Below are 27,789 nucleotides of genomic sequence, written 5' to 3'. Positions count from 1 at the left end.
CTTTTCTGATATTCCAAGAGAAACTGAAAGTGCAGTTATGTAAGACATTGAGAGGGACCTGGTTCTCTCTTGTGAATGTCTAGGCACAGGGCTAGGTTAGGCGTGGCTGCACCCATGTAAATATAGACGCCGTCTCATTCACAGCCTCACTGGCAAGCATCTCTTGAGCACCTACCCCATGTAAAACACCAGAGAAGAACGTGAAGTGTCCTCATTGAGCTGAGCTTGGTACAATAAACATCTATTAGGTGCCTGTTACTAAATGTATACTAAGTGCCACTTCCTAGTGGAGCAACCCCGGGCAAGTTCGTTTTCTCACTCGAATGGGGTAATGCAAACATACTGCGGTGCGTGAATGGTTAAACTATGGCACATCCCTATCACAGAATACTGCTGGACAACGAAAAGGAACAAACTCTTGACATAGGCAACAACCCGGATGAACCTCAAGGAAATTATACGGATGGTAAAAGAAAAAAAAAAAAAAGCCCAAAGCAAAAGATTATAGACAGTGCGAATCCATTTAGGTAACATTTGTGAGATAATCGTAGCCATGGGGGCAGGGGGCAGATGCCAGGGGTTAGGGATGAGCGGGTGTGGTTAGAAATGTTGGCACAAGGAGCCTCGGACAGGTAAGTAATCTTGATTGTGGTGCTGGTTACACAAAGCTACACGCACACAAACGAACGCATATATGACCGGTGAAATTTGGATGAGCTCATTATATCAATGTCAGCTTCCTGGTTTTGATATTGCACGCTAGCTATGTATGCTGTTAACATGGGAAGGGCTGGATGAAGAGAACTCAGGACCTCCCTGTACATTTCTTTGCAGTTCTAGTGAATCTATACATATCTGAAAATAAAACATTTATTTTTATTTTTATTTTTTTGTTTTTTTGAGAGAGACAGGGCACAAGTGAGTGAGGGGCAGAGAGAGGGAGAGACAGAGAGAGAGAGAGAGAATCCCACAAAGGGCAGAGAGAGAGAGAGGGAGCGGAGCTCACCCGAAGGAGGGCTCGAGCTCACCCAGTGTGGGGCTCAAACTCATGAAGCATGAGATCATGACCCGAGTTGAAGCTAGATGCTTAACCCACTGAGCCACCCAGGTTCCCTAAAAGTGTGTGTGTGTGTGTGTGTGTGTGTTTAAATTGGTATAGTACCTACAGCATAAGGCTATTTTTGAGGTTCCCTGAGTTAATATAAAGCACTTAATACAGCGTCTAGCACATCGTAAGCCATTATTACATATTGTTGTTGTCACTACGATACGCCGGGCACTGGAGTCGCAGCGTGGATAAGTCACAGTCTCTGTCCTTGAGGAGCTTCCTTTTCGGCAGAAGAGGAAGACACAGCAAAGAGAGATCTTTAACAGGATGTGCTGAGTGTGCCCCCACATGGGAGGAGTTCTGCGGGCTTGGGGGAAGGTTTCCTGGAAAAGATATCATTACAGCCAAGTATCGAGGCATGGCAAGAATCAGCCAGGCGAGGAGAATATGAAGGGCACCCAGGCAGAAGGAACAGTCCAAGCAAAGCCTGGTGGCACGGGATGGCTGCGGAACCAGGGGCAGTTGGTTTTACCTGAGCATTTGGGAGGCGGACGGAAGCAGGAAAAGAAGCTCATAAGTCAAGCCAAGGAGGCCGTGTATGCCTCCAGAGCCCAGACTTTGTCCTTGGGGAGGCAGGGGTGAGGAGCCACTGTCCCCCACCAGCCTCAACCACCCTGGCTCTTGACTGTGTGGATTCCCCGGGGCACTCCGGCTCCGGGGACCCCAGAGAGAGCTGGATCGCTGAGTCTATCCCAGCACTGAATGACGAACTGTAAGTATCTGGGCGAGTGAGGGGCCCAGCACAGGCACCGCAAAGCCAACCCGGACTGGCCTTAATCACACAGGAGGTCAGACTCCTGAAAACCAGACTGCGCGCCACCCTCCAGACCCGCCCTCTTCTTCCCACACCACGTGGGTTTTTGCTCTTTGTGGACTTTTCCTTGGTACCACTGCTGCAGATAAGCCAGAACCCGCAGCATCCTCTTTTCTACAAGCCTGTGTGGAGAGCATGGAAGTGAGGCCACAAGCACCGGGTTCAAGTCCACCTTCTCACTGACCAGCCCCGACTGTGGGAAAGCCGCCAAGCCTTCCTGAGCTACAGGTCCCCCCACTGTGAACCAAGGGTCCGTAACACACAGGAAGCTGGAGTATGGCTCAAAAGACACAGAAAACTCAAACACCACAACATACGTGGAAGAGCTTTTAGGCTGTAAAGAACTGTTCAGATATGAGAGATTATGGCTATTGCTGCTGAAAACTATTGGTGAAGAGGGGCCTGTACCTCTGCTTGGAAAATCGGAGTAAATCCCCTTTGAATCCGGGCAGAGTCTTTAGGGAGGCGAGGGCAGAGAAGGGAAAGGAGGAGAGAGAGGAAGAGGGGGGCCAGGCCTGGTCAGCTGGTCTACCAATGCCTCACTCGGGGTTGCTTTTCCCTCTGGCTTTTCCCGTGAGATCCATTTTGTATCTGAAGACCTTTCACTAAGGAATTCACCCCCCGAATGTTCTCTGAATGCCTCAGACGTGCCAGGAACCAGTGCTACAATGGTGGACTGAACAGATAGGGCCCTGGCTTTCATGGCGCCACAGTCTACTGGCAAAGACAGACATTTATCTAGTAAACAATTATATAATTAGATAACATGACGCATCTTATGAAGGAAGCCTACAGGATATTATGAGAGTGTCTAACACGGGCCTGACTGAGAAGATTCTCGAGGTACCCTGGGGAAACTCTTCGAAGGAAGGGCTATCTGGGCTGATATCTGAAAGACGGGAGGACGAATATGAGGTGGAGGGAGTGACTAAGGGCCAAAGAACAGCAGGTGTAAAGGCCAAGAGGCGAAAAAGAGGCCAGCAGTCCAAGAACTGAAAGAATCCAATGTGCGGGGTGCAGAGCAGGAGAGGGCACTGGTACCACTGAAAACACTGAAGTGTTTTGAGAGTTTGGGAGATTGTGCTCAGATCAGATCTGTATCCCTTAAAGGTCACTGCGGTCGCTATTCCGAGATGGGACTTGAAGTGTGAGGGTAGATGCAGGCATACCAGTCACAAGGTGACCACAGTGGTGCAGGTTGGGGTAACGTGGAAGCTGTGAAGACCCCTGTGTGGCGGGGTCTGGGTGCTACCCGGGGATCAGACAGCCACTGGTGAGGGACTGGACACCAAGGGGTGCAGGGCAGGGGTGCGGGGAAGCTGGACAGTGACTCCCGCGTATCCAACTGGCTGCAGGAGGTGCCATTCTCTAACACTGGAGGGGAGCCAGCAGGGGGCGGAGAAGGCAGTGAGAGATTTAGGACGAGAATCAAGACTGTCTTTCGATATGCCAAGTCTGAGGTTTCTCGGGACACCCGACTTCGTCAGCTGGACGGGTGGATGTTAAGGGTACGAACGGAGATGAAAGGATGCAGGCTGGGGGCGTACTCCTGGGTGCCACCTGCACGTGGCTGTTAACAGACGCCTTTCATGAGATGGCCTAGGGACAAGTGTCTAGTCGGAAGAGAGTGCCTTGAACCAGACCAGACGGAACGCCAACGTTTAGAGATGGAGAAGGGAAGGATGAGTCAGCAAGATGACTTGGGAGTGAGCAGAAAAGCCAGGAATATGGGGCCAGAGAAGCCAAGGGAAAGGAATGTGTCAGAAGGGAGTGAAAGATGCTTCTGAGAACTAAAAACTGTTCCCTGGTAGAGCGCTCTGGAGAGCAGGACGGGGGAGGGAGCCGGGCTGGAGCGGGGCAGGGGGAGAAATGGGAGGTGCAGACACCAGCAAGAGGAGAGGAGCGCCAGGGAGGTCAACTCTCCCGGGAGACCTGGAGACCTGGCTCGGCGGGAGAAAGGAGACAAGGTGCGAGGGAGCAGAGCTGGGTCCTGAGGAAGGCTTTTGCTTTTGTCGTTGAAGATGGGAGAAGCTTGAGCATGGTGGGAAGGATGTTCCCAAGGAGACCGGAGAACAGGATCAAGAACCCAGCTTGGGGGACGAGTGGCCTCCTCCGCTGACACAGGAGGGAAGGAGGGAAGACAGGCACCGAGGCAGGTGTGTCTGGGGGTCTGGTGTGACGAGCTGAGGGGTCCTGCCCGAGGCCTTGTGTTTCTCTGTGAAGAGGGAGGTGAGGTCCTCTGCGGAGAGTGAGGGCGAAGGTAGAGGTTTGGGGAAGAAGGGGGACACAGGCCTTGTGGGGAGTCAGGAGAGGGACAACCAGGGGAATGTGGTGGGAACACCAGGTGCTTCTGGAGAATAAGGTGGGTTGGTGATGGTGAATTTCTGGAGGTACCGATCTGCCTTAGTTTGTGCCTTTTTCTAGAGGGTTGAGTTATCTGGATGCGGGCCGAAAGCAGCAGAGAGTAATTGATTCAGAACTGGGACTTTGCCAGACTGGGGTAATAAAAAGACAGAGGGTCAAGAGAGTTTAGGATATTGGAGGGGGCGGTTCCTAAAATGATGGAAGATGGAATGTATCTGGAATCAGGGAAGGGAAAGCGGAGGAAGGCTCTATCTGGAGAGAAAGGAGAGGTGCCAATGGACCGAAAATCCCAATGGGGTTACAGAATGGTTGTGGGCGAGTCATCGGACAAGCAGGCTGGGAGACCAGAGGTGGTGACCAGAAAGCAGGATGCTCTAATAGGTGATGGCAGCTTTGCAGGCGACTGGCTGAGGTGGGAAGGGCTGATGGGTCTGGGCGTAGTAAGAGGGGCCCCTGGAATCACTGGTCTCACCCAGGACAGCAGATGGGCTCGGAAAGGGGAGGATGTCTATGGGTGGATGCCAAAGGCTTCGTTGAAATAGGAGGGTGGCTGGTGATGACGGTGGCGGGGAGGGGGGGATGTAGCCTGATTATATGAGATTTGGGAATCATGGTCTCTTAGAGAAATTCTATTCCCTTGTCATCTGAAGTATGTTCTCCAGGAAAGAAAATGGAAAGAGTCTTTAGAAGAGGTAATAGAAACACAGCACAGGGTCAGAAAGTTGGGAGATTTATATGCAGTCCTGATGAGACTAACATGCTATGTGACCTCCCTGGGTCTCCGATTTCTCATCAATAAAAATAGGCTTGATGATAGGGGAATAGGGGAACTGGCTTGACTAGACCTCCCCAACTTATGTTAGGGGGCCGCAGGAATGGGTTTGGGTGTGCCGAGATGTTGACCGCCCCCCTTAGCCCTCGGTCAGAGTCCCGGAGCCATCATCGCTGTGTGTGTGTGCTATAAGGTGAATGAGAAGGTGGGGGAAGCGTGGGCCAGACACCCTCCAGGGCCCCGGCCGTGTCTGACGTTCCGTTTTGCGCATCTCTGCTGCTCGGTCTCGGAGGGAACTGCAGGGAGGCTGATAGAAGAACAGACAGACTCCCGCTGCAGGCATAAGTCCATCTGCTGGCAGAGGTGGAAGCCAAGTCCCCGGCTCCCCCCCTGCTCCCCTCGCCTCCCTCCCAGCCCAAGCTCAGGGATCCGTGATCCACTCAGGTGCCCCGGTGAGGGCAAGCCACTTGTCTCCAGTGGCTGAGTGGTCCCTGGCGGCCCCCTCAAGCCTCAGCAGGGGCTTATGAAAGTAGGGGAGCAGCCACCCACTGGCTCCTTCACCCACTTTCCAGTTCCCAAAAGAGACTCACTGTTTCTGGGGAGTCAGGCAGCAGGTCTCGCTGCACAGGACTCAGACGGAGCCTTTACAAGGCACACGTTTCCCTTGGGGCCGCCACGTCTCAGAGATCCACGGAAGGTCCACTTATGTGGCTGATCTTGGCCCGCTCTCCCTGGCCTCCCTCTCCTGTCAGAGGCTATATGCGTAGAGAGTGTACACGCAGCCTAATTCCACCCTCATCGTAAATTATCAGGGAAGACCCAGCACTTGACCCAGTACTTTGCACACAGTAGATACTCTATAAATATTTACTGAATAAATGAAGACTATTCTCAAATATTTAAAAAAGAAAACCCTACTGAGCCCACTGGAATTTTTTAAATTATTGATCACGTCGTTCCTATTTGTTTGGGTGGATAAAAGATCACTTTTAAAATTCTTTCGTATTTATTGGGGCTTACTATGTGCCAAGCATTTTACAGGTATGAGTGGGTTTCCTTTTCACAACCTGCACGATGGGTATTTTAACCCCATTTTACAGAGAAGCAAACCAAGGCTCAAAGAGAGGTTAAGAAACACGTCCAAGGTCATAGAACTGGGAAGCAGGGGCCACAGGATCCTAACCCAGGGCCAGCAAAGTTTAAGGACGGTGCTCTTTGCGGCCCACCAGGCTGCCTCTAACGGTATACAAACAGAACAGAATGGACAGAGACAGAAGGGAGGGGGGAGGCAGAGAAGTGTGCAGGAAGGTTGTTGCAGCAACGTGGTCAGAGGCTCCCTACTGCCTTCCCCTGGGGAAGTAGTTTTGAGGCTGGGTAAGTTCTGCTGAAGAAAAGTGAAGCCAGTCACCCCCCAACCCCCACCCCATCTCTCCCCCTTTGATTGTTTGGCTGGTTCGCCCACTACCTATGCAAGCTGGCATTTCATCCATCGCTGCCCAGCTTGGTCCTCTGAGCGTATGAAGGGCCGGGGGCTGCCAGGACTCATCCTGAGGACAGACCTTCCCTGCTTCCCTTCCCGTGAGGCAGAGAGGCTATGGGGCCTGGGGAGCAGGCAGGAGAGCGTCAGGAAACACAAGCGGTCTGACCTGCTGGGGATGAACACGGCTGTTGTCCCCCACCCCCTGCCTTCCTGCCTCTGCCTGACAGGTGAGCAGCTGTGCTCCACATCTGTCTGTCCATCTGTCTCCCTCTCAGGGGCCTGGAGAGAACGGATGCTCCTGGGGGTTGGGGGGGAGGCCCTGGACCAGAAGCAGCTCCCTTACTCCAGGTATTAGTCAGCAGGGAATAGGAAGGGTGGGGCGGGAAGGAAAGTGTGCCTCTGTCTCCATCCCAATCCCCAACCCCCGCCCCACCGCTGCGTCCCTCTTGCTGCCCCCCACCCCCTCACCAGCACCCCCCAGCTCTGCCTGCCAAGCTCTGCAAATTACCACACTTGCCAATAAGTCATTAGAAACCAGACCGGCAAATGCGGGGTTGCCATGGAGACCGATACCAGGAGCCGGCAGCCCTGGGGGCCGGCCTGTGGCTCAGGTGTGCTGTGGGGAGAGCTGGGAGGGCCTGGCAGGGAGGAGATAACGTTATGCTATCGGGGTGCTGATTCCGGGCGTTGGTCCCCTCCTCAGGGCCCAGCCCTGCGCCCCTGAAGAGCGTCAGGTCGACAGATGCTGCAGGGCTGCAGGAGGGCAGGTGAGCCTAGGCCTGGGGGGCCGGGCCCCTCCCTTCACAGAGCTGCACCTCTACCTGAGGAGGTGCCTGTGATCGGGCCAGTTGGGGACCAGCCCTAGGGCCCTAAGCACCCTGTGCGGAAGGCCTGGGTTTGGAAGAAACTGAGTTCAGGGAGGAGCCGAGGGCAGGATCAGCACTCGGGCAATGCTCTCCCACCTTCTGGAGCTTGGAACTTGCTTTTGCTTCTGCCCAGTGCTTAGCACGGCACCGCGTCTTTGCAGGTGAACACACACACATACGTTTGTTGAAAATGGATGAGTGGACGAGGGAATGTGTGTAAGCGCCCGAGATTTCTGACAAGACGGGCACAGGCCCTGGATCGCAGTTTGTGCGGTTCCGCTAACTCAGTGTGACCTCTGACAGAGGCCCTTCTCCTGGGCCTCAGTTTCATCGTCCGGAAAATAACCGGATTGCGTTTCACACACAGTGTGTTTCCCACCAAGCTGTCCAGAGTGTGTGAGTTGTGAAGCGGTTCCTCTGGGGTTATGGGTCAAGAGGAGGCTGAGCCCGTGGGGCTCTGGTCCACTGGCTTTGCTCCACCTACAGCCGCCTCATATTAATTTCCTGTGGCTGCTGTAACATATTACCACAGATTTAGTGGCTTAAAACAACACATTTATTATCTTATGGTTCAGACGGTCAGAAGTTCAAATTGGGTCTCACCGGGCTAAAATCAGAGTGTCAGCGGGTCTGTGCTCCTTCTGGAGGCTCTCGGGAGAATCGGCTTCCTTGCCTTTTCCAGCTTCTGGAGCTGCCTACATTCCTTGGCTCATGGCCCCTTCCATATTTTCAGGATGAAGGTCTTGTCAAGTCTTTGCCCCATCTCATTGCTCTAACAATGACTTCTGCCTCCCTCTCCCACATTTAAAGGACGGTTGTGATTGACTACACGGGACCTCCCTGAGTAATTCAGGATAACCTCTTTATTTGAAGGTCAGCTGATGGCAACCTTAAGACCCTGTGCCACATAACACGGCAAATTCATAGGTTCTGGGGAGTCGTAGGTGAACACCTTTGGGAGACCATTATCCTGCCAACCACATATGTATCATTGACCCTTGGACAACACAGAATTCAACGCACCGATGCCCCCTCCCTCACCACGCACAGTTAAAAATCCACATATAACCTTTGACTCCCCCCAAACTCGAACACTTAACTGTTAGCCTCGTGTTGACCTTCCAGAAGCCTTTCTGCTAACGTAAAACTGTTGATTAACACATATTTCACATGCTCTATGATTACATACTGCATTCTTACAATAAAGCTAGAGGAAAGAAAATGTTAAGAAAATCAAAACTGGGGGCGCCTGGGTGGCTCAGTAGGTTAAGCGTCTGACTTCGGCTCAGGTCATGATTTCACAGTCGGTGAGTTCGAGCCCCGTGTCAGGCTCTGTGCTGACAGCTCAGAGCCTGGAGCCTGCTTCAGATTCTGTGTCTCCCTCTCTCTCTCTCCCCCTCTCCCTCTTGCACTCTGTCTCTCTCTCTCTCAAAAATAAATGAACATCAAAAAAAATTTAAAGAAAATCAAGTGGAAGAGAGAATACACTTAGAGCTTTGTGCTGTGTTTATTGACATTGCAAGTTTCTGTCATCTGTTTGTAAGATGAATCATCGGTCGGGACCTATATCAATACATAATACATGATACAGAACACTGTAGATGTGCAGATGTTATGCGTGTTACTAATGCCACATGTCAAAAATGAAAACAATGTGAAAGAGAAATTCATATTTACTTACAAAATAAAGTTTTTCCAATACATATATTTTTTCTGATATATTTATGGGGGAAAAGAATCCATGTACAAGTCGACCTGCGTAGTTCAAACCTGTACTGTTCAAGGGGTCAGCTGTACAATCGTCCTGAAGAAAAATGTACCAATTTCTATAAATGTGTGCAAGCCACATGGCCAGAAGACTCTCTCCGTTGCCAGCAGTTTTAAAGTGTTAGGACTTTGATGCTTTTTTCTCCCTGGGGGATCCCCGCAAGCAAGTTCAGAGGAGGTCTGTCGACTGCCCTGAGGGTGAATGTTGGCAGACTTGGGCTGTCCTGCTGGGGTGTGCAGAGACCTGGGTCTCCGTGTCCACCGGAAAAGGAGTATCCGAGAAGGGAAAAAGGAGGGACGTTTCGGGGACCCCACCTGCCTCAATTCTCTCCTCGCCATTCCATAGGCGCCCATATATTCAGACTAGTCTGCAGTCCTCTGTTCCTATTTTTATGTCCGGGTAAGGTCAGATAGAACCGTGCGTGCATGGGGCGCCTGGGTGGCTCAGTCGGTTGAACGTCCGACTTCAGCTCAGGCCATGATCTCACAGTCCGTGAGGTCGAGCCCTGCGTCGGGCTCTGTGCTAACAGCTCAGAGCCTGGAGCCTGCTTCGGATTCTGTGTCTCCCTCTCCTTCTGACCCTCCCCCGTTCATGCTCTGTCTCCCTCTGTCTCAAAAATAAATAAATATTAAAAAAAAAAAAATCCGTGCGTGCATGCGTGTCCGCACATGCACGTGAATAGTCTCTCCCATCAGACTGAAAAGTTCCCTGAGGCCGTGACCTTGTTCTTCTTTGCTCCCCATTACCCACCTCCCTCTCTTGGCGCTACACCTGGTGCAGAAGGTATACCGGTTTAATAGTCATAAAGTTGAGATAGCATCCTTGCTTCCCACACCTTGACCTTCAATACTGTCTGTCTTCTTCCTAGATTTATCCAGAGAAGTCCCCAGATTTTTTATAACCAACTCTGGAAACGGTACCCGAGTTCAGAAAGCATACGTCTTACAATCTTCCTACTAGCACCCTCCCGGGCCCAGAATGAAATACTCCAGCATTTGGAGGTGGGACAGGCTTTGACGGCCCCTGGGGGACACGGTGGCCTCTCATTCTCCTCCCTTGCAGCACGGCCTCTGTTCTTATGTCTGCAAGGCACCCTCTGCTGACCGCCTGGGACCCAGTGGGGCTAAACAACAAAACTCTTATGAGAAAGGTGCCCTGGGTATTAATCACAGCCCTGGTGTTTTAAGATTTTATGCAAATTCCTCACCCTCTCTCAGCCTTATTTTTTCCCTCGGTACAAGCCGACAGCTCATTCTCGTTGTTCCCTCTGTCATATGTCCCAGGGGGTGCTGGAAAAGAAATGTGATGTGGTAGGGAGAGCTATTCTTTGGAGGAGTGGCGCTGGGGAAATTGAGAAGAGGAACTCACATTTATCCAGCTTCTGCTTTGTGGCGGGCACTTTACATAGATTAGCTCGTTTAACACGGCGGTTGAGAACCAGGGCTCTGGAGTCAGAAAGGTTTGGGGCTGAATTCTGGCTCTGACATCTCCTGGCTGTGTTACTTTAACGTTTCCCAGCTCGGTCTCCTCAACTGCAAAATGGGGGGAAATAATATGTAACCCACGGCGCTCTGTGGATGAAATGAGCTGAAGGCAGTAGAGTTTTCGGCTCTCCCCAGGCACCCGACGAGGTTAGCTCTTGGTATTAACGACCCTATGAAGTGAGCGTGATTGACCCAGATTTATGGAGGCTCAGAGAGGTTAAGTCAAATGTCCAAGGGCCTGCGGTTAGGGAGGGACTCTAACCCAGCTCTGGCTGATCCCGGCTCCTCTGGACGGTGAGGCACGAGGAGCCTTGGGTTCAGGCCTGCATCTTCCAGGTCGTCGTGCCAGGAGCCTCTGGGGCAGCGCTGGTGGGCTCTCCCCCTTCCCCAGGCTGCCCACGGCCCAGAGGAGGGGGAGAAGGCTGCTGAGCAGACCGCTTTGCCCATGGGACCCTTGGCTCCTGCTCTTTGCCCTGCCGCCCCGGGGAATGGGGGGCGGGGGGAGTGGGGCAGAGGGTCCACCTGTGTCTCCAGTACGCAAGGGCACTACCAATGGATCCCACTCCACTCCAGGGCAAACTCTGCACACATCGGGAGTGAGCCCAAACTGCCGAGACCCAGGCAGCCTCTCTCCAGGGCGAGGGCAGACGCCCCTCACTGGCGAACGTTTGCTCCTTTTGGCTCAACTTGACTTCCAGTTCATCCTAACTGAAACTAACTGGAATGTTCTAGGAGTAACCCATCAAACAGGAGCCCAGGCGGTGAGAGGAAAGAAGAGCAGGCTGGGTGAAAAAATGGAGTTCAATGGGGCAGGGGTGGAGAGATTGGGGGCGGATGGCGGGGGGGGGGGGGGGGGTGTTGGGAGGAGGCTGGCGGATCGTGGCAGACCAGGAGAGCGCAGATGTATGAGAACCGCTGGAGAGCTGGAAACGGGACCTTCTCAAAGCAAGAGGGCTTCAAGGGACCGAGATGCTGGCCCTCCGTAGGAGAGGGCAAGAGCCGTGCGGCCCGGTTTTCATTCTCCGGAAGGCTGCTCTCCTGTCCCGGGATGGTGGGGAAAGGCCTGCACCGGGGACCAAGTGCCTGTCCTGGGGGAGCTTCTATCCTGGCTGCGCCCCACCCTGCTTGTCCCCCCCCTTCTACCCCTCCCCCTCTCCAGCTGTAAGTTCCCAACAGGAGGGCCCCCCCCCCCTGCAGAGCCACAGCCTACCCCCTTTTCCAGGCCCAAGTCAGCCGCACCTCCTGGAGGAAGCGTCCCCTATACCCTCCCACACACAGCTCACACTTCTGATAACATTTATAGTCGAAATCACACAGTTTAGCACTTGGTTTTAAATAACTGTCTGGTATTATTCCCTCGTTATTTCTTGTGAGTGTAAGTTTTGCCTCCCCAGCTGACTGGTAGGTTTCTTTAACAGTAAAGACTGCGTCTTTTGTTTCTTTACATTCTACACCACCACCATCCCCCCACCCCCGCCTCCCCGCCCCGCCCCACACCACAGCCCACACTGCTCGGGAGACAGTACCCACGCAAAAGGGACTTAGTGGGTAAGTTCTGATGGACTGACTAGCTTGGCTTTGATGGCTGGACAACTTCCTGACTAGCCACCCAGTGAAATGCTGAAACGGATGGCTGAAACCTCAGGTTTTAAAAGACCGGGTCATGTCACCCCTGCCCTAAACCCTGCAAAGCCTCCCCATCTTGGTCTGAGGAAAGAAGAAACTGTTCGTTCCACCCCCAGGGCTCTCCGAGGTCTGGCCTCCTAATGTCGCCCAAACCCACCAGGCACGGCCCTGCCTCTGAGCCCCGCACCTGCTGTTCCCTCTGCCTGGCGTGACCTTCCCATCTTGCTTCCACTTCCTCTTTACTCACATTCTCAGCAAGGTCACCTCGGGCCCGCGCTGTACAAAATTACGAACTCTCCTCTTCCTAACACAGACTCTCCTACCCCGCCTCCTTCCTTCTTTCCTTCCTCCCTCCCTTCCTTCCTTCCTTTCTTTTTTCAGCACTTGCCACTCTCAAACATACAATTCTTTTTACCATATTCCCCAGACCATAAAGTATAAGCTCCTCAAGGGCAGAGATCCCTGGTTGCTCACTGTTGCCTGTGCTCCCAGTGCCTGGGATAACTACTTGCTGAACGAAGAGACCCCAGTCCCACCCTGCGTCTGAGATGGCTCAGGCACAGTTGTGCTCAGAGATGGACAATGGGCAGGAAAATTCTGGATGTCCCCTCTTGAAGTGGGATTCCAGCATTCCACTCCTGGACTAACTCTGGGGAAGCACCTTCTGAAGTTCAGAGGCCTGAAGCTGTGTGAGCCACTTTCATCCCACCGGGAGGTCTGTCCGGAAGTAGAAGATGGGCCAGGGGCTGCCAGGCAAGGTCAAGTGCCTCCCCTCCCTTTATGCACAGCTTTTAAATTTCTAGCTTGCCCACCAGCTGCCCCTCTGGGGTCTCTCTCTCCTGGACATCCCACCTCTGCCCTCCCAGGCCAAAGACAGACGCTTCATCACCTGCCTTTGAATGTTCACTTTGAGAGCATTTTATAGAGGAACATAACCTTTCCTGCTTTCTTCTCTCTTCCCCTCTTTTCTTTAAAAAAGAAAGGGTCAGGTAAGACAGACCCACTTTTCCTGGGGGACCCATGCTGGCTGTCTAACACTGTTGCCCCTCCTTACGTGTGTTTTTTTTCCTGAAGGATCCACCTTGTGAGATGTTTGTAAAGATGAATGATTGTACTTGTTCCTCCCAAGACACATGAGCCTCCCTACTTAGAGGCACCCCGCTGGTATTTCCAAACCATCCCCACCTAATCTGGGGTCTGCACCCCACCCTCACATCTCCCAGAAGTCACCCTCATATTGGTTCCCACTCCTGTGGCCGTGAGGACCGGCTGTTAGGGTCCCCCTTCCCTAAGGCCACTGGCTCTGCGTGGCCTGGAGGCACTTAGCTGAAACAGAGAGAACCAATGTTGGCTCTCAAAGAGCTGTGACCTACAGAGGCAAGAGAAGAGAAGACCCTCTCTGAAGGTCCCCCAAAGGGGACAGGCAGTTCCTAGCTTGGACAGGATTTGGGAGCTTCTCACCCTAGGGAGGGAGGGGAATGGGCTAGATGCCCCCTGAGAACCTTCCAGGACCAAAGGGCACTGGATTCTGAGAGTGGATAAGGGGCAGGAGCCCTCGGGTCAGAGAGAACTCCTTTGTTTTATCTAGCTCTTTGTCCTTGAGCAAGTTACTGAACCTGAGTCTTGGTTTCCTTGAGTTTAAACTGGAGACAGGTGTGCCTGGGTGGCTCCGTCGGTTGAGCGTCTGACTTCAGCTCAGGTCGTGACCTTGTGTTTCGTGAGTTCGAGCCCCTCACAGGGCTCGCTACTGTCAGGGCAGAGCCTGCTTTGGATCCTCTGTCCCCCCCCCCCCATCTCTGCCCCTCCCTCCTCTCAAAAATAAAGAAACGTTTAAAAAGTAAATAAATAAATAGAGACAATAAAAGAACCTACCTAATGGGGGTGTTTTGGAGGATTTAGTAGGATAACGTAGGTAAAGCCCTTGGCACGGTGCCTGGCACACAGTAAGTGCTCAAGAAATGCTGGCTGCTGTCCTTACTGCCATTCCAGTATGACAGGTAGAGGCTGGGAACAGTCGTCACCCCAGGAGCCCTCTGCCTTCTCTGCTCTTCATCTCAGGACGCCAAGTCCATCGAATGCTGATCAGCAGGGAAAGTGTGGGTGGAAGAAATGTACAGAGAGCAACAGAATTCTAAACCAAACCTGGTTCAGCTCACCCGCTAAAAGGCAGCTCCCTCAGGCCATCTGAACATCTGAGGGACCATGGTCCTGAGACCAGTCCCAGCAGGGATGCGCCAGATCCCTTGCCCAAAGGCCAACAGTTCTAGGCTGAAACGTGTGGGGCTGTTCTGGGCAACCTGCCAGCTTGGGAGCTCAGCTCTGAGCCCTGGAAACAAAGAGGCTAAGGAGGGACACGTCCAAGGTGTTCCTGATATCCATAGGAGGCAACACGCATACAGCACGACATCTTTTCACACCCAACTCCGGGGTCCCAGATGCCCTCGGCACCACAGTCCCCAGACCCACCACCTGTGCCTGGTGGACTCAAGCCTTGCCCCAAATGTCACGTCCTCTGAGAACCATTTCCTGACCTGTGGGCAGAGACGGCCACCGCTTTAGCTGCCCGTCCCTGTGTTATAGCACTGGCATCATTATTGCTAGGACTGACCGCCCACTTCAGCACACAGCACTTCCTGTGCCCCGCCCTGTTCTGACCCGTTACATGTATCAACTCATTTAATCACCATGACAACTCTATGAAGTAGGTGCTATGATTATCCTGTTTATATATGAGAAAACCGAGGCGCAGAGAGGTTAGATGACATGCCCAGTGTCACCCAGCTAGAAGCGGGGGAGCCTGGATTTGAGTCCCAGCCGGGCGGCTCCAGACTCTACAGTCTTCCTGTGAATTCCTGGAAGGCGGGGGTGACATCTAATTAGTCTCCGTCCCTAGCACCCAGCGCAGGTACGTGGTAGGCGCTTAGAAAAGATGGGCTGACTGCATAAGCAAATGCCTGCTTCAGGCTAAGCTGGTGAATATTCCAGCCTCTGAGCTGCAGGACAGAGAAAGCGAGCCCCTCAGGGAAGTGTAAGATAAAGGCACGCCGCCCCCCCCCCCCCCATTCTCCTTCTCTTAGCATTCCCACCGCAGCCTTGTCTGTCCTGTCTGCTTCTGTCTTATCATTTGCCTTCTGTTTTTTTGTTTCTCAGTTTATCTTCTGCCTTTGTGCTTCTCTTTTGTTCCTTGGTCACTCTCTCCCTGTCCTGTCCCATCCAGCCCCCACCCACTGTTCTTCCCAGTAGCTCTTGCATGCTTCAAAGCCGCCTCCCCCCATTCTTGGCGTTGGAGCGCTTATGGAGCCCAGGCTTGCCCAAGGAGGCTGAGAGCCCAGCGATATTGACTCATTACACTGGCTGTGGACCAAGCCTCTACACCCTGACCCTGAATGAAAACAGCAACTTCCCATCAATTCTACCTGGATGCAGAGTGGGGGTGCAGGTGTGGGGGGGTGGTTAGTTGCCTACCTACAGCTAGTCACGGATCTGTATGGGACAAGGAAGATCCACTGCTCTCCCTGCCTCCTCGCTCAGGGTCCCAACTCCTCCAAACAGTCTCGCCTGATCACTTGAGACAGTTTATTCATGCAACCATTCAGCGAATCCTTATATATTCGAATACTCTTACTGAGAAGAGGAGGCATGCTTCTGAAAAACTTGGTTACGATGTAACTTCGGGTAACTGTGCAAGTGACCGGATGTCACAGACATCATAAAGACCAAAGGAACTGCAGACAATCAGTGATTTTAAAAGAGACCTATATGACCTGGGGCCAGTGGCTTATTCTCTGTGGTCGTCAATATCCTAGCTATGAACAAGGGGATGATAATCTAGACCTTAGAAGGTCAGGAGCATTGAATGAGATAGTTTTTGTAAAGGTCCTGATGGATTGGTGCTTGGTATGTGCCAAATAACACGTTTGGTTCTTTCTCCCTTCTCGGTCTAAAACAGTGTCCTTCTCCTCCACCTCTCAGATAAATGGTGAGATACGAACAGGCCCAGCCTTTCAGATCAGAATTGTCTTTTTTTTTTTTTTTTTTAATTTTTTTTTTCAACGTTTATTTTTGGGACAGAGAGAGAGCTTGAACGGGGGAGGGGCAGCGAGAGAGGGAGACACAGAATCGGAAACAGGCTCCAGGCTCTGAGCCATCAGCCCAGAGCCTGACGCGGGGCTCGAACTCACGGACCGCGAGATCGTGACCTGGCTGAAGTCGGACGCTTAACCGACTGCGCCACCCAGGCGCCCCAGATCAGAATTGTCTTAAGGACAGGGTGACCCTGGTCTGTAAGCTTTGTGGTAAGTGGTAGGTTGTGGAGACGGGCCTCTCATGCTACAGGTCACCCACTCACTGTGATGATGACAATTCACTAGAATTGTCTCCCCCGCCCCCGCCCCTTTCCCCCAAGCAGCGGGTCTTTGAAAAAGCCTGGTGGATGCAGAACTAATCAGGTGGGAAGTCCAAATACAAGTTCGGTTCTGCCCTGAGATATGGAGGTTTGTTGAAAGTGTATTTATTTATTTTAAGAGTGGCAGAGACAGCATGAGCAGGGGAGGGGCAGAGAGAGGAAGAGAGACAGAATCCCAAGCAGGCTCCACACTGTCAGTGTAGAACCTGATGCGGGGCTCGAACTCCCAAACCGTGAGATCATGACCTGAGTCAAAACCAAGAGTCAGACACTTAACTGAGCCACCAGAGACCTCGACGTAGAGGTTTGTTTCATTGCTGTATCCTCAGCTCTTAAAATAGTACTAGGTACATAGTAGGTGCTCAACAAATTATTGAATCATTTATTTTTTAAAGCAATGGGTTTTCTTTTTCTTTCAAATAAAAAGATGGGGGGGGGTTAGAAGGGGCAAATGGCAGGGTTACAGGGGGCATGCCAGGGAAATGCAGCTGCCCGGCCTGCCAGCCGTGGCTCCTCCTCTGCAAAAGGAATACAGCAAAGTCAACAGTGCATGTGTCCCCCCCTTCAGGATGTTGGGGAGCGCACATGCCTGCCTTGTGGTTTACGCTGCAGTTTTCAGAAGAGAAGGGGGGCAAAGGTGGAGACAGAGATCAGGGAGGGAGGAGGGGGAGAGGTCCTGGAGAGCAGGGGGACAGAAAGGGAGACACGGGGATGGAGATGCGGGTAGAGGAAAGAGAGTGAAGGGGAGGAGAGAAAGAGGAGGAGGAAGGGAGGCACAGGGAGAAAGAATGGAAGTAGGGAGCAAGTGTGGACAGTTACAGAGGAAGCCTGCTGTCTCAGCAGACCCCTGGTTCCCACTGCCTCTGCCGTATCTTTCCGGTTAGGCTGTGCCAGCAAGTGGGTCGATTTGGGGATGCTCCTAATCCCGGGTGTCCACCAGGCCCCCGGCAGGGCACTGAGGCCTGAGTTCCATCCCTTCCAGATAATGAGGTCCCATCCAGGTCCGGAAGGACCCCCTAGGCAGGAAGGAGGAGACTCAGTGTGAGCCAGCCCAGGGGCAGGAAAAGGGCCTGGAAGGCTCAGACCCCTAGCCGTGCCCTTCTCTTTCCCCCTTCCCCACATAAGGGCACCTGGCCAGCCGAGAAAGTGGGTCAGGCCACCTACATCGGACTTTTTTCTAACAACAACAGGGCCCACAGGCAAGGGGGGCCTCAGTGCCCTATACACGGCCCTTGATCACCCCATGCCCGGTGGTCTTTGCTGGTGGGACTTTTAAGAAGGAGGGAGCAGTGGAAACGGATCCTGGCTTTCTCACTCAGGAAGAAGACACGAGGGGGGGGGGCAGGACCCATCCCAGGCTGACAGGGAAGAGGGAGTCTGCTGTTGGTCCGGGTGCATGGAAAGACCCAAATCTCAGTGATGGTGACAGAGCTGGTGGGGAGCCACTTCTCTTCCTCTGACCTGGGGCAGATGTTCTGTCTATGACCCCACCACCTGGGGGCCTCAAGCTGCGGCCCCACGGGTCCATCGCTGGCCACTGAATGCTGTGTCCGGCCCACCCCCTCCGACCCTGCCAGTCGTCCAATTAGAAGCTGCGTTGGCTCCAACAGATGGGAGCTGCGGCAGCCTGAGGAAGAGAGCACAAAGCCCAGCTGACATTTTCCTTCCTGCTCCTTCGGCGGGGGAGGAAGAACAGGGACATAGGGGGAGCACAGCAATACCCCTAGGGCCCACCCCCAGTGCCCAGGTCTCCTGCACCTCTTTAGTTTCTCAGCTCAGCCCTGAATGGAGGTCAGTCCCCCCATCTTCCCCCCTACGCAACCAGCGGCTCCTCGCTGGCTGGGCATCAGAGCCTGCGCCGCCCTTCGCCCGCAGGACAGACGGACCACCTGTGGCTGGCCAACCCCTCCTGTCTCCTGGGTGCTGCGGTGGGCCCAGAGCTGTCCTTCCGATTCCGCTTCCCACTCCCAGAGCCCCCAGGCTGGGCCCAAGCCCGGCCCATCCCCCACCGCAAATGTCCCATCCCAGGCTGCGGACAGACCCCTGCCGGCCCGGGAGAAGCCTGGCTCCTGGTTCCAGATACTTCGAACAGACACACCAAGGCCACCTTGTCCCTCCGCACGGACACCCGAGCTCCAAGGAAAGGGAAGTCCCCACGGCCCCGGAGAGCTTCCACCCCGCCAGTCGGCCCCTGTCCCGCTTTCCCTATCCCCTCGGCCACCGCTCGGCTCCCCGACATCTCCGGGCGCCGCTCTGCCACGCAACAGTTTGGGGCGGCCCGGGCCTCCCCGGGGGCGATTAAGGCCCCCCTGGGGGATCAAGGCCCAGCCGCCCCCTCCCCCGCCGCTTCGGGTGCTGCCCGCGCGGTCGGCCGCCGTCTTTACATTCTCGAGCCCCGCTTCCGTCTGCCCCGGCGGCCGCCTCCCTCCCCGAGTCCCCAGCTCCCCGGCCGGCGTCCCCGCGGCCCGCCCCTCCCCCAGCCCCCGCCCGGCCCGGCCCGGCGGGGAAACCGGGCGGCGGGGACCCGGGCCCGGCGCTCCCCCGCCGCCACGCCGACGGTCCCCCCCCCCTCCCCCGCCCCGCGCCGCCCGGGGCTCAACCCGGGGCCGCACACTCACCCGCGGGCGCCGTCCGGGCTCCCGGGGCCGCCGTCCGCCGCCCGCGCCGCCGCGCCCCGTTCGGCTCCGGCTTCGGCCCGGGCTGGGCTGGGGGAGGCCGGGGCGCGCCCTCCCTCCGCGCCGCCGCCGCCACAGGCCGGGCAGGGTCGCGGGCGCCTTCCCCGCCGCGGAGTTGTCCGGGGAGCGGTCCTGGGCCCGAGCCGGGCGAGCGCGGTGGCAGGCTCGCCGTCCTCGCCGCCCCCGCCCGCACCGTCCGCGCCCCGGGCTCCGCGCCGCCCTGCGCGTCGTGGCCGGAGGCTGGCGGGCGACAGGCGGGCGCTCCCTCCGCGCCGCGCGGCCGCAAGTGCACAGAGCAGGCCCTCGCGCGCCCCGGCCCTGCCGCGCGCCCCTCCTCCCGGCTTCGCGCTCAACCTGCTCGCCCGCTTCGCCGCCGCTCCCCCAACCTCCGCGGCCCGCTCCGGTCGCCTCCTCCCCGTCTGCAAGCCACGCCACCCCCCACCCCCCTCCAGTCCCGCTGCCAGTTTAACTCCTGAGTGGCCAGAGGCCCCCTCTCCCTAACGCACACGCACACCCGGGAGGGAGGAGTAGGGTGGGGCCGATGTTAAGGCTGGAGTCTCTGGGGCCGGTGGTGGTCTCGTGCCTTTGGACGCTAGGCTTGGCTGGAAGAAGGGGACGCGGCGCCTGGATCTGAGGGGGGGAAAGGGGTGGCTCTTCTGACACTGCCTCAGCCTCTTGCCAAGGCCGGGAGGACAGAAGGGAAATTCCGGCAGCTTTTAAAGGACAGGTGCATCTCACGGGCATAGCGCTCCGAAGACCACATTTTTTACTACCCTCCCGAAGTTAACAGCGGACTAAGGAATGCAGTGGTGGGTAAGAACGCGTTCCTGGGCACAGGCACCTCTCATGCTAAAGAATGAAGTGAGGTACCTGTCCCCTCCCCCCCTCCCGCGCCAGTTCTCATGCCCTTCCAGAGCTGGGCAGTTCTGGCATTCTGGAAGACCCCATCATGAAGGATGTCAATCTACATCGGTGTGAGGCAGGAACTGGCAAGTCCCCTCAGGGGCTCGGCTTTGGGGGATGCCCATTCTGGGGACTGTGCTATGAGCACTGGGAAAAGGAGAGCAGGGCTGATCCATGCTGCAGGTGGGTGCTGGGCTGCTGCCTGCCTGGTGCCTTAGAAAAGCTGGATCACTACCACTGAAATCGGGGCTTAGGAGAGTGGGCCTCCTGCTGGAGCCAACTGCTTAAGGCCCTTGCCCTGGTGGGGCCTTCAGCCTGGATCACTCAGAATGCACGCAAGCTCAGCTCCATGATGGGTTTTGACCAGAGTGTACAGAACACATCATAGGGGGGTGCGTGAGGGGGACCCCAAGGTATAGGGAGTCCTGCCAGAAGTGACAGCCATCCAGTCTGCCTTCCTTCATTCAGGGCTTGAGCGAGCTCAATGCCTCCTGTGAGCTGAGCTCCGGATGGAACATTGACAGAGCTTTCTGGTTCTGTCTTAGATTCCAAGGGCACAGCCAGTGGTAATTCCATGCCTGGAGGCTTTGATAAAGTCTGCTTGAAGGTCTGTGTGTTCTGTAAGCACAGAGCGGGTTCTCACCTTCGTATATCCAATGAGCACATATTACATTCCCATTATACCTCCTAAACCACCCCCCTGCCTCCACCCTCCACCCCTGCTGTGGGGCATAATGGTCTCAAGGAGCTTAGGAGGACGAGTTGGAGGTATATGAAACAAATTTTAACATCTCAAGGCAATGGAAGTGTCATAGAAATACAGAATGAGAAAGCCATTATTGGCTAGGATTATTCACAGAGGGTTTTATCAGGGAGTTGAGACTCAAGGTGAGTCCGGATGGCGGGGCAAGATTTGAAGTGGCAGAGAAAACGGGGACCAGCAAAGGCAGGAAAGTGGAGCCAGGCAGAGTAGAATGCATTGTGTGGAGGGTAGGTGGCAAGAGGCGATTTATAGAGCTACTATTAGATGCCAGGCCTGTTCACACATTTCTCTCATTTTCCCCTCCCCATTTAACAGACAGGAGAATGGAGACTCAGCGGAAGGTCTACAGGCAGAATTTGAACGCTCTTCTTGAAACACACGCTGCCCCGGCTGTAGCACCATCTCGGAGATCCGCATGCAGAGTGGGGGCAGCTGATGAACCTGAATTGCCAGGCTGAGCAGTTTGGCTGTGGCCCAGCGCACAAGGCATTTGGGATGAAAGAGGCAGGGAGATGGGAGACCAGTGAGGAGGCCAGTGGAGAGCGGTGGGGAGGGAGCCGTGAGCATGGACAGTAAAGACCATGGGCCTTTGTCAGGAAGATCTGGCAGAACTCTGACGCTGAGTCAGAGTCATTGAGTCAAGAGGTGAAAACCTGACTCCAGACTTTTGAGCATGAGCGTTTGGGTCCCATGGCAATTCAGTGGGGCCACTTCACCCTCTGGAGGGGCAGTGTCAGTGTATTCACAGATGGATCGTGAAAAGGAGATGTTACCTGCCCTTTACCTTCTCAGTGGCCTGAACACTCAATCCCGCGTCCACCCCCCCCACCCCCCGAAATATCTGTCATGTGTGTTTCAGCTCCCAACCAGACCGTGTGCCTCTGGGGGACTGAGACTGTCCTGTACAGTGTCAAGTCAGGACTAGTACCTTAAAGTAGGTGCTCAGTAACTGATTACTTAGAATAGATAGGGTGGGGGGCACCTGGGTGGCTCAGTTGGTTAAGCGCCCCACTTCAGCTCAGGTCACCATCTCACGGTTTGTGAGTTCGAGCCCCGCATCGGGCTCCCGCAGAGCCCACTTCGGATCCTCTGTCCCCCCCCCTCTGCCCCTCCCCCATTCGTGCTCTCTCTCTGTCTGTTTCCAAAATAAATAAACATTAAAAAAAAAAAAAAGAGGAATAGATAGGGTGAAAGCAAGGAACGTTTGCTAAGTGGCTGGGTCCTGAGCGACAGACCCTGTGAGACACATGGTGAGTAAAGCAGAGATTGAGGCAACGTTCTCCTGAGTTGACTCTAAATTTCATGGACTCAGTGGGACTGAGGCAAGAGCACAGGTTTTGAAGCCAGAGGTTTGAAACTATTTATCACTTCCTTTGTGTCGCTTCAGGAAAAATGCTTAACTTCTCTGAGCTCTGATTCTTTCCTGTGTCACAATGTTAATTCAAGTAATAGCAGATGATACTTGGTGAATACCAACAGGTAAGCCACGATGCTAGGCGCATTTGTGCATTAGCTCATTGAAAATTTCACCACCCCGAGGACTCTGGAGCCAGGGGGAAACACACATTTTGCATTTACATAACTCGTAGTGATAGAGCGGAGCTCGAAACCCAGGGCGATCGGACGGCGAAGTCCAAGCACCGAACTGCTACCCGGCAACACTTCTTCAAGATGGGGGTAGCAATGAGGGTACTAAGTCATCCTCCTAGGACTGTTGTGAGATGTAACAGGGGTTACACGTGTCTGGCAGGGAGCACACCTCGGTAAATGGCAGTGTCTCTCTCTCTCTCTCCCTCTCAACCGGGCTCCCATGGTGGCCACGCTGAGCCAGACGCTTTGCTGGGAAAAGATGGGGACTCGGTTCCGACATTTGGAAGCTCTTAGGTAATTACTCCCGAGGATTTAATGGCCCTGTTACTGACCTTGCGCCCTGTAAGTTTAATCTCTAAGCTTAGCCATGCATAACTCCCTGCCAGGAAGGCTGGGGCTCTGTGACACCAGTGTCTCTGAAGAAGGATGCTGTGCACACGCCTCTGCAAGTGATCCTCGGTTCATCTCCCTGGGCTCTTAAAGTAGGGGTCAGACACTGAGCTGGGTGGCATGGGGGTGGTGAGGACTGGAGGGCTCCTCCTGGAGCCTGGCAGATGAGCCGAGTCAGGGCAGGAAGGCTGGCGATGTGATGCACCTCCTTCAGTGGGAGCTCTGCTTCTGTAGACAGCCTCTGCCCAGCCCCCACCTCAGGAGACCCTGGGCGGGGCCTTTGGAGTCCCAGAGGCCTGTTGCCCCACCAGCGGCCCGAGTAGGGAGAGAGTGTGGTTCAGAGCAGCGGCCCTTAGGCTTAAGCTTCACCTACAGCATGTGTGCAAATGCAGACCCACTGGTCCTCCTCGGAGTCTGATTCTGCAGTTCTTGAAATCTGCATTTTGGCAAGCTCTCCGGGTGATTCTGATTCAGGTCAGTGGAGGAGCCCTGTTTTGAGACATACTGGCCCGAGGTGCCCGTTTCTTTCTGACCGCTCCCTGCTTGGGCTCAGTAAGTACAGAGCCCTAGTTCTGGCTGTTGGGGAACAGTTGAAAGGTGAGCAGAGGGTCTCTACCAGAAGCAGGTTCATGGGGAAGCTGATGAAGCTTAAACTTTAGGGTTGCTCACTTGTGGGATGACGGCGGGCGGGGGGGGGGGCAATGAAAGCTGGGAGTTGTAGAGTGTTCTAGGTGGGGAGAGGAGGCCATTTTGCAAATAGGAAGCATTTTTATGTAAGCATTTCTGGTCCACTGAATGAAGAGCTATCAGAAGAAAGGGATCTGAGTTTCCCAGGCTTGTGTACTTTGCTGTGATCTCTCTAGTTCTAAAGAAATATCACCATTAAACTGAATTTTGTATTTGTTCTTTTTCTTGAGAGGCCCCCACGAACCCTGGCTCCTCCCTGGCCCCTGCCTTCAGGGAGCTCCCAGGATCCACAGATACCCTTGGAACACAGAAAACCAGAAGGGCAGGAGGACAATGCAGATGCCAGAGCTGTGTGGAACAGCAGGGATTCCACAGATTCCTGGAAAAGGCACTGCAGGTAAAAATGATGAAGGTTGAATCTGTTTTTGCCCAGAAACAATGTGATAATGGAAATTCCATTCCTCATCAAGGTCCCGGTGCCCAACTTTTTATAGGAATAAGTATAAATACCATAAACACCATATTTAATCAACTGTAAATGATACACTTGTGCTCAGTAAAATTGCATCCGAGTATACAAAACAGCTAAACTGGGCAATATGGTAACCAAATCCCATTCTGTTTAATTTAATGTATACAAAAGATTCCCAGGAGAATTGTTATGTTGGGGGGCAGGAGGGAGCGGTGGAGAGGATCAGAGAGACTCCCCCTTCCCTCCACATGGAACCTGTAAAGGCAGGAGGGAGACTCTCAGAGGTCCGAAGCCGAGGGACAGGGTTTTGTACCCCCCTTCCCCCCGCCCCCCCCCCCCGCACCTCTGAAAAGAGACCAACCAGGCAGCATCATCTGGGTGCACCTGGCTGATTCTGAAGTGCATGTGTGTGAGTCAAGGACCGCCTACACACACACCATGTGTGGGAGACATTTAAGAGGGCTTGGGGTGCTTGAAGTTGGATGAGGGTGATCTGGAATGATCTTTCTGGAGGAGTACATTTTTTTTTTTAATTTTTTTTTCAACGTTTATTTATTTTTGGGACAGAGAGAGACAGAGTATGAACGGGGGAGGGGCAGAGAGAGAGGGAGACACAGAATCGGAAACAGGCTCCAGGCTCTGAGCCATCAGCCCAGAGCCCGACGCGGGGCTCGAACTCACGGACCGCAAGATCGTGACCTGGCTGAAGTCGGACGCTTAACCGACTGCGCCACCCAGGCGCCCCTGGAGGAGTACATTTTTGAGAAGATACTTGAAGGCAGGAGCGGGAAATGGTTAGGTATCCTGAGAGGTTAGCATCAGGGAGGCCCAACACATTTTCATCTCACTTTTTTTTTTAAACATTTATTTATTTTTGAGACAGAGACGGAATGCAAGTGAGTTAGGGGCAGAGAGAGAGAGAGAGAGAGAATGAGAGAGAGACAGAGTCCGAAGCAGGCTTCAGGCTCTGAACTGTCAGCACAGAACCCGGCGCAAGGCCTGAACTCACGAGCTGTGAGATCATGACCTGAGCTGAAGTCGGATGCTCGACTGACTGAGCTACCCAGGCGCCCCCATTTTCATTTGACTTTTGACCCACCTCACCATGACCCATGGGCTGTCAGAAGACTTTGTATCTAAGCGTTCATTTCCCACCTCCTGTCCTGTTCAGTGGTTTTCAAACTACAGGTGGGGACCCATTAGTGGGTTACAATGAGAACTTGTTTAAAAAAATTTTTTTTTTAATATTTATTTACTTTTGACAGAGAGAGAGAGACAGAGCATGAGCGGGGGAGGGGCAGAGAGAGAGGGAGACACAGAATCCGAAGCAGGCTGTAGGCTCTGAGCTGTCAGCACAGAGCCTGACGCGGGGCTCAAACTCATGAACGGTGAGATCATCACCTGAGCCGACGTCAGATGCTCAACCGACTGAGCCCCCCAGGCACCCCATACGAACTAGTTTTATTTATTTATTTATTTATTTAAAAATTTTTTTTTTTCGACGTTTATTTATTTTTGGGACAGAGAGAGACAGAGCATGAACAGGGGAGGGGCAGAGAGAGAGGGAGACACAGAATCGGAAACAGGCTCCAGGCTCTGAGCCATCAGCCCAGAGCCCGACGCGGGGCTCGAACTCCCGGACCGGGAGATCGTGACCTGGCTGAAGTCGGACGCTTAACCGACTGCGCCACCCAGGCGCCCCACGAACTAGTTTTAAAAAAATGAAATGGGATAGGAAGGAATGTCTTTCATTAACACTTTTGTTCATTTCATGTAAGCGTATGTGTGTACCGAGTTACGGCATTCAGCGTATTTCTTACCATGGGTCTTTATCAAATCTTGGCTTTTTCGTCCCAAAGCCTGCAAATAAGATACACGTGGGGTATCTCACGTGTTAAGAATAAAGTATTTACTCAAATCCAGCCTTTTTACTTGGCATTACTTCTGTTGTCTTCTTTTCCAATCAGACTCTATTCATTTCTGAACGTTTCATTTCAGAAGTGGTTCACAGGGCAAGGAAACTGGGACTCCATGTATCTGAATCCTGTCCTTTTCTCTTTGTACTGTCTCTGACCCCTCTCTTTCCCTTCTTATTTTCTCACAGAGAAGGAAGTCTTTATGGTTTTACTTCCAATATTTGGACTAATTCCAGCATAGATCTTAGAGCTCACAGGGCTCTCCAAAAATCATTCCTCAGGTCTGTCCCAGCAGCCAGCACCTGGGTCTATTTTTGCTTTCTAAACTCATGCTTCTGAAGCTCTGTGTGCAAAAGAACCACCTGGGGAACTGATTAAAACGTATTTCCTGGATCTCACCGAGTAGGGCTGAAGTGGGGCTCCTGAACTGCGTTTTTTAGAGCTCCCCAAGTGGTTCTAAGGATCACCCTTTGGAGAATGCTATTAATAAACCATGGAGAAAATTCCACTTCTTCCAGAAGCTTTCTCCCATCACTCCTGATTCTGATCCCTCCACTGTTTCCCTTCCGCAGGAATAGTCTTGGTTTATGCCACTTTGTGTTTATTTGCAATCATTTGCACCTTGTCTGAGAAGTTACTCAGTACTTGTACGGAGAAGTACCCCGCCTTCCCGATTAAATTATAAACTCCCCCAAGGAACTGATCAATCATTACTGTTTTCCCAGAGTGCCCAGTAAGACCTTGCTCCTGGCAGACTTCCCTTATCAGAATCCTCCCATATATCCTCCCTGCCCTTCCCGGCCCTTGGCCTCTGGGTGGGGGTCCCCACCTAGCAGTTTTTAGGCCAGCGGTAAGTGTCTGAGTTGTTCCCTGGATCAAGCAGCACTATTGATTGGGTGATTCCGGCTCTGTCTGACTTTGTCCTTTTCATCTCACCTCTATGGGTTTAGGGAGAAGTGAATTGGTAAAAACGAATGAGTCCAGATGACCCCCTTGGGATTGTAGCTTCATCACCTACTGTTATATCCTTCGGGTCTAGACACACATCGAACAGCAAGGGCAGAAGACTGAACAGCTTTCTAGAACTAGAACGAGGCAAGCTGGCGCCTAGGGTGCAAAATTTAGGGAAGCACGCACTCTCAGGAGCTGACCTTGCACTTGCTGGGTCCCGAGAGTGGGTACCTTTACACATTTTGGCTCTGGGTGCTTCCCCGCCTCACCTTAGTCCCAGCCCTGCAAGGCAGCCTAAAGCGAGCTCCCTGGGCCCTAAGTGCTGACTGCCAGGCCTTACAATGGACCGAGGGAGAAAGATTAAGCGGTTCTTCAGGCGGAGGTCAGGTTGGTCCATTTTTCTGTCCCGAGGAGCCGTCCTGCGTGATAGCAGCTTGGGTAAAATTGACACTGAGCTCCTGATTCTGGGCCGTGAGTGTTCGCTGTGATGTCTCACTTAGTCCTTATGAGGCTCGCGGAGGCTGGGCTCCCGGCGAGGAGCCGGCCCAGATTCTCTGGTGGAAGTCCACTGGATTTGTTTGGTTTTATTTTGCCTTTCTTCTCCCTCCATATCCCCCCCTGCCTCTCCTGGAAAAGAGATCCCACGCTCCCCAGGCACCACTTGTCAAAGGGTTTAACATGTTCCCTTTCAGAAATTTCATCCTTATGTTTTATCCTTACAGCTCCTTCTGCCATGAATCACGTTTCTTCCCGTC

General features: G+C 53.7%; 1 protein-coding gene across 2 annotated transcripts in view; it reads right to left on the bottom strand.

Annotated features, from left to right (window-relative positions):
* Positions 1 to 19,768, bottom strand: part of LRRN2 (leucine rich repeat neuronal 2) — a 62,332-nt gene extending 42,564 nt beyond the window's left edge. The window contains exons 1-2 of one of the 2 annotated variants that reach the window (XM_045456322.1): positions 19,306 to 19,768; positions 10,541 to 10,704 (exon numbers count right to left, since the gene is read on the bottom strand). The gene's annotated coding sequence lies outside the window, so the exon portion shown is untranslated. The remainder of the gene's footprint in view (positions 1 to 10,540; positions 10,705 to 19,305) is intronic. The other variant, XM_045456321.1, reaches the window with a different exon arrangement.
* Positions 19,769 to 27,789: the final 8,021 nt, after the last annotated feature.

The sequence above is a fragment of the Leopardus geoffroyi genome, chromosome C3 (genome assembly GCF_018350155.1).
Source record: "Leopardus geoffroyi isolate Oge1 chromosome C3, O.geoffroyi_Oge1_pat1.0, whole genome shotgun sequence".
Lineage (NCBI taxonomy): Eukaryota > Metazoa > Chordata > Mammalia > Carnivora > Felidae > Leopardus > Leopardus geoffroyi.
Note: the sequence above shows the minus strand (reverse complement) of the source record. Positions and strands in the feature narration are given on the sequence as shown.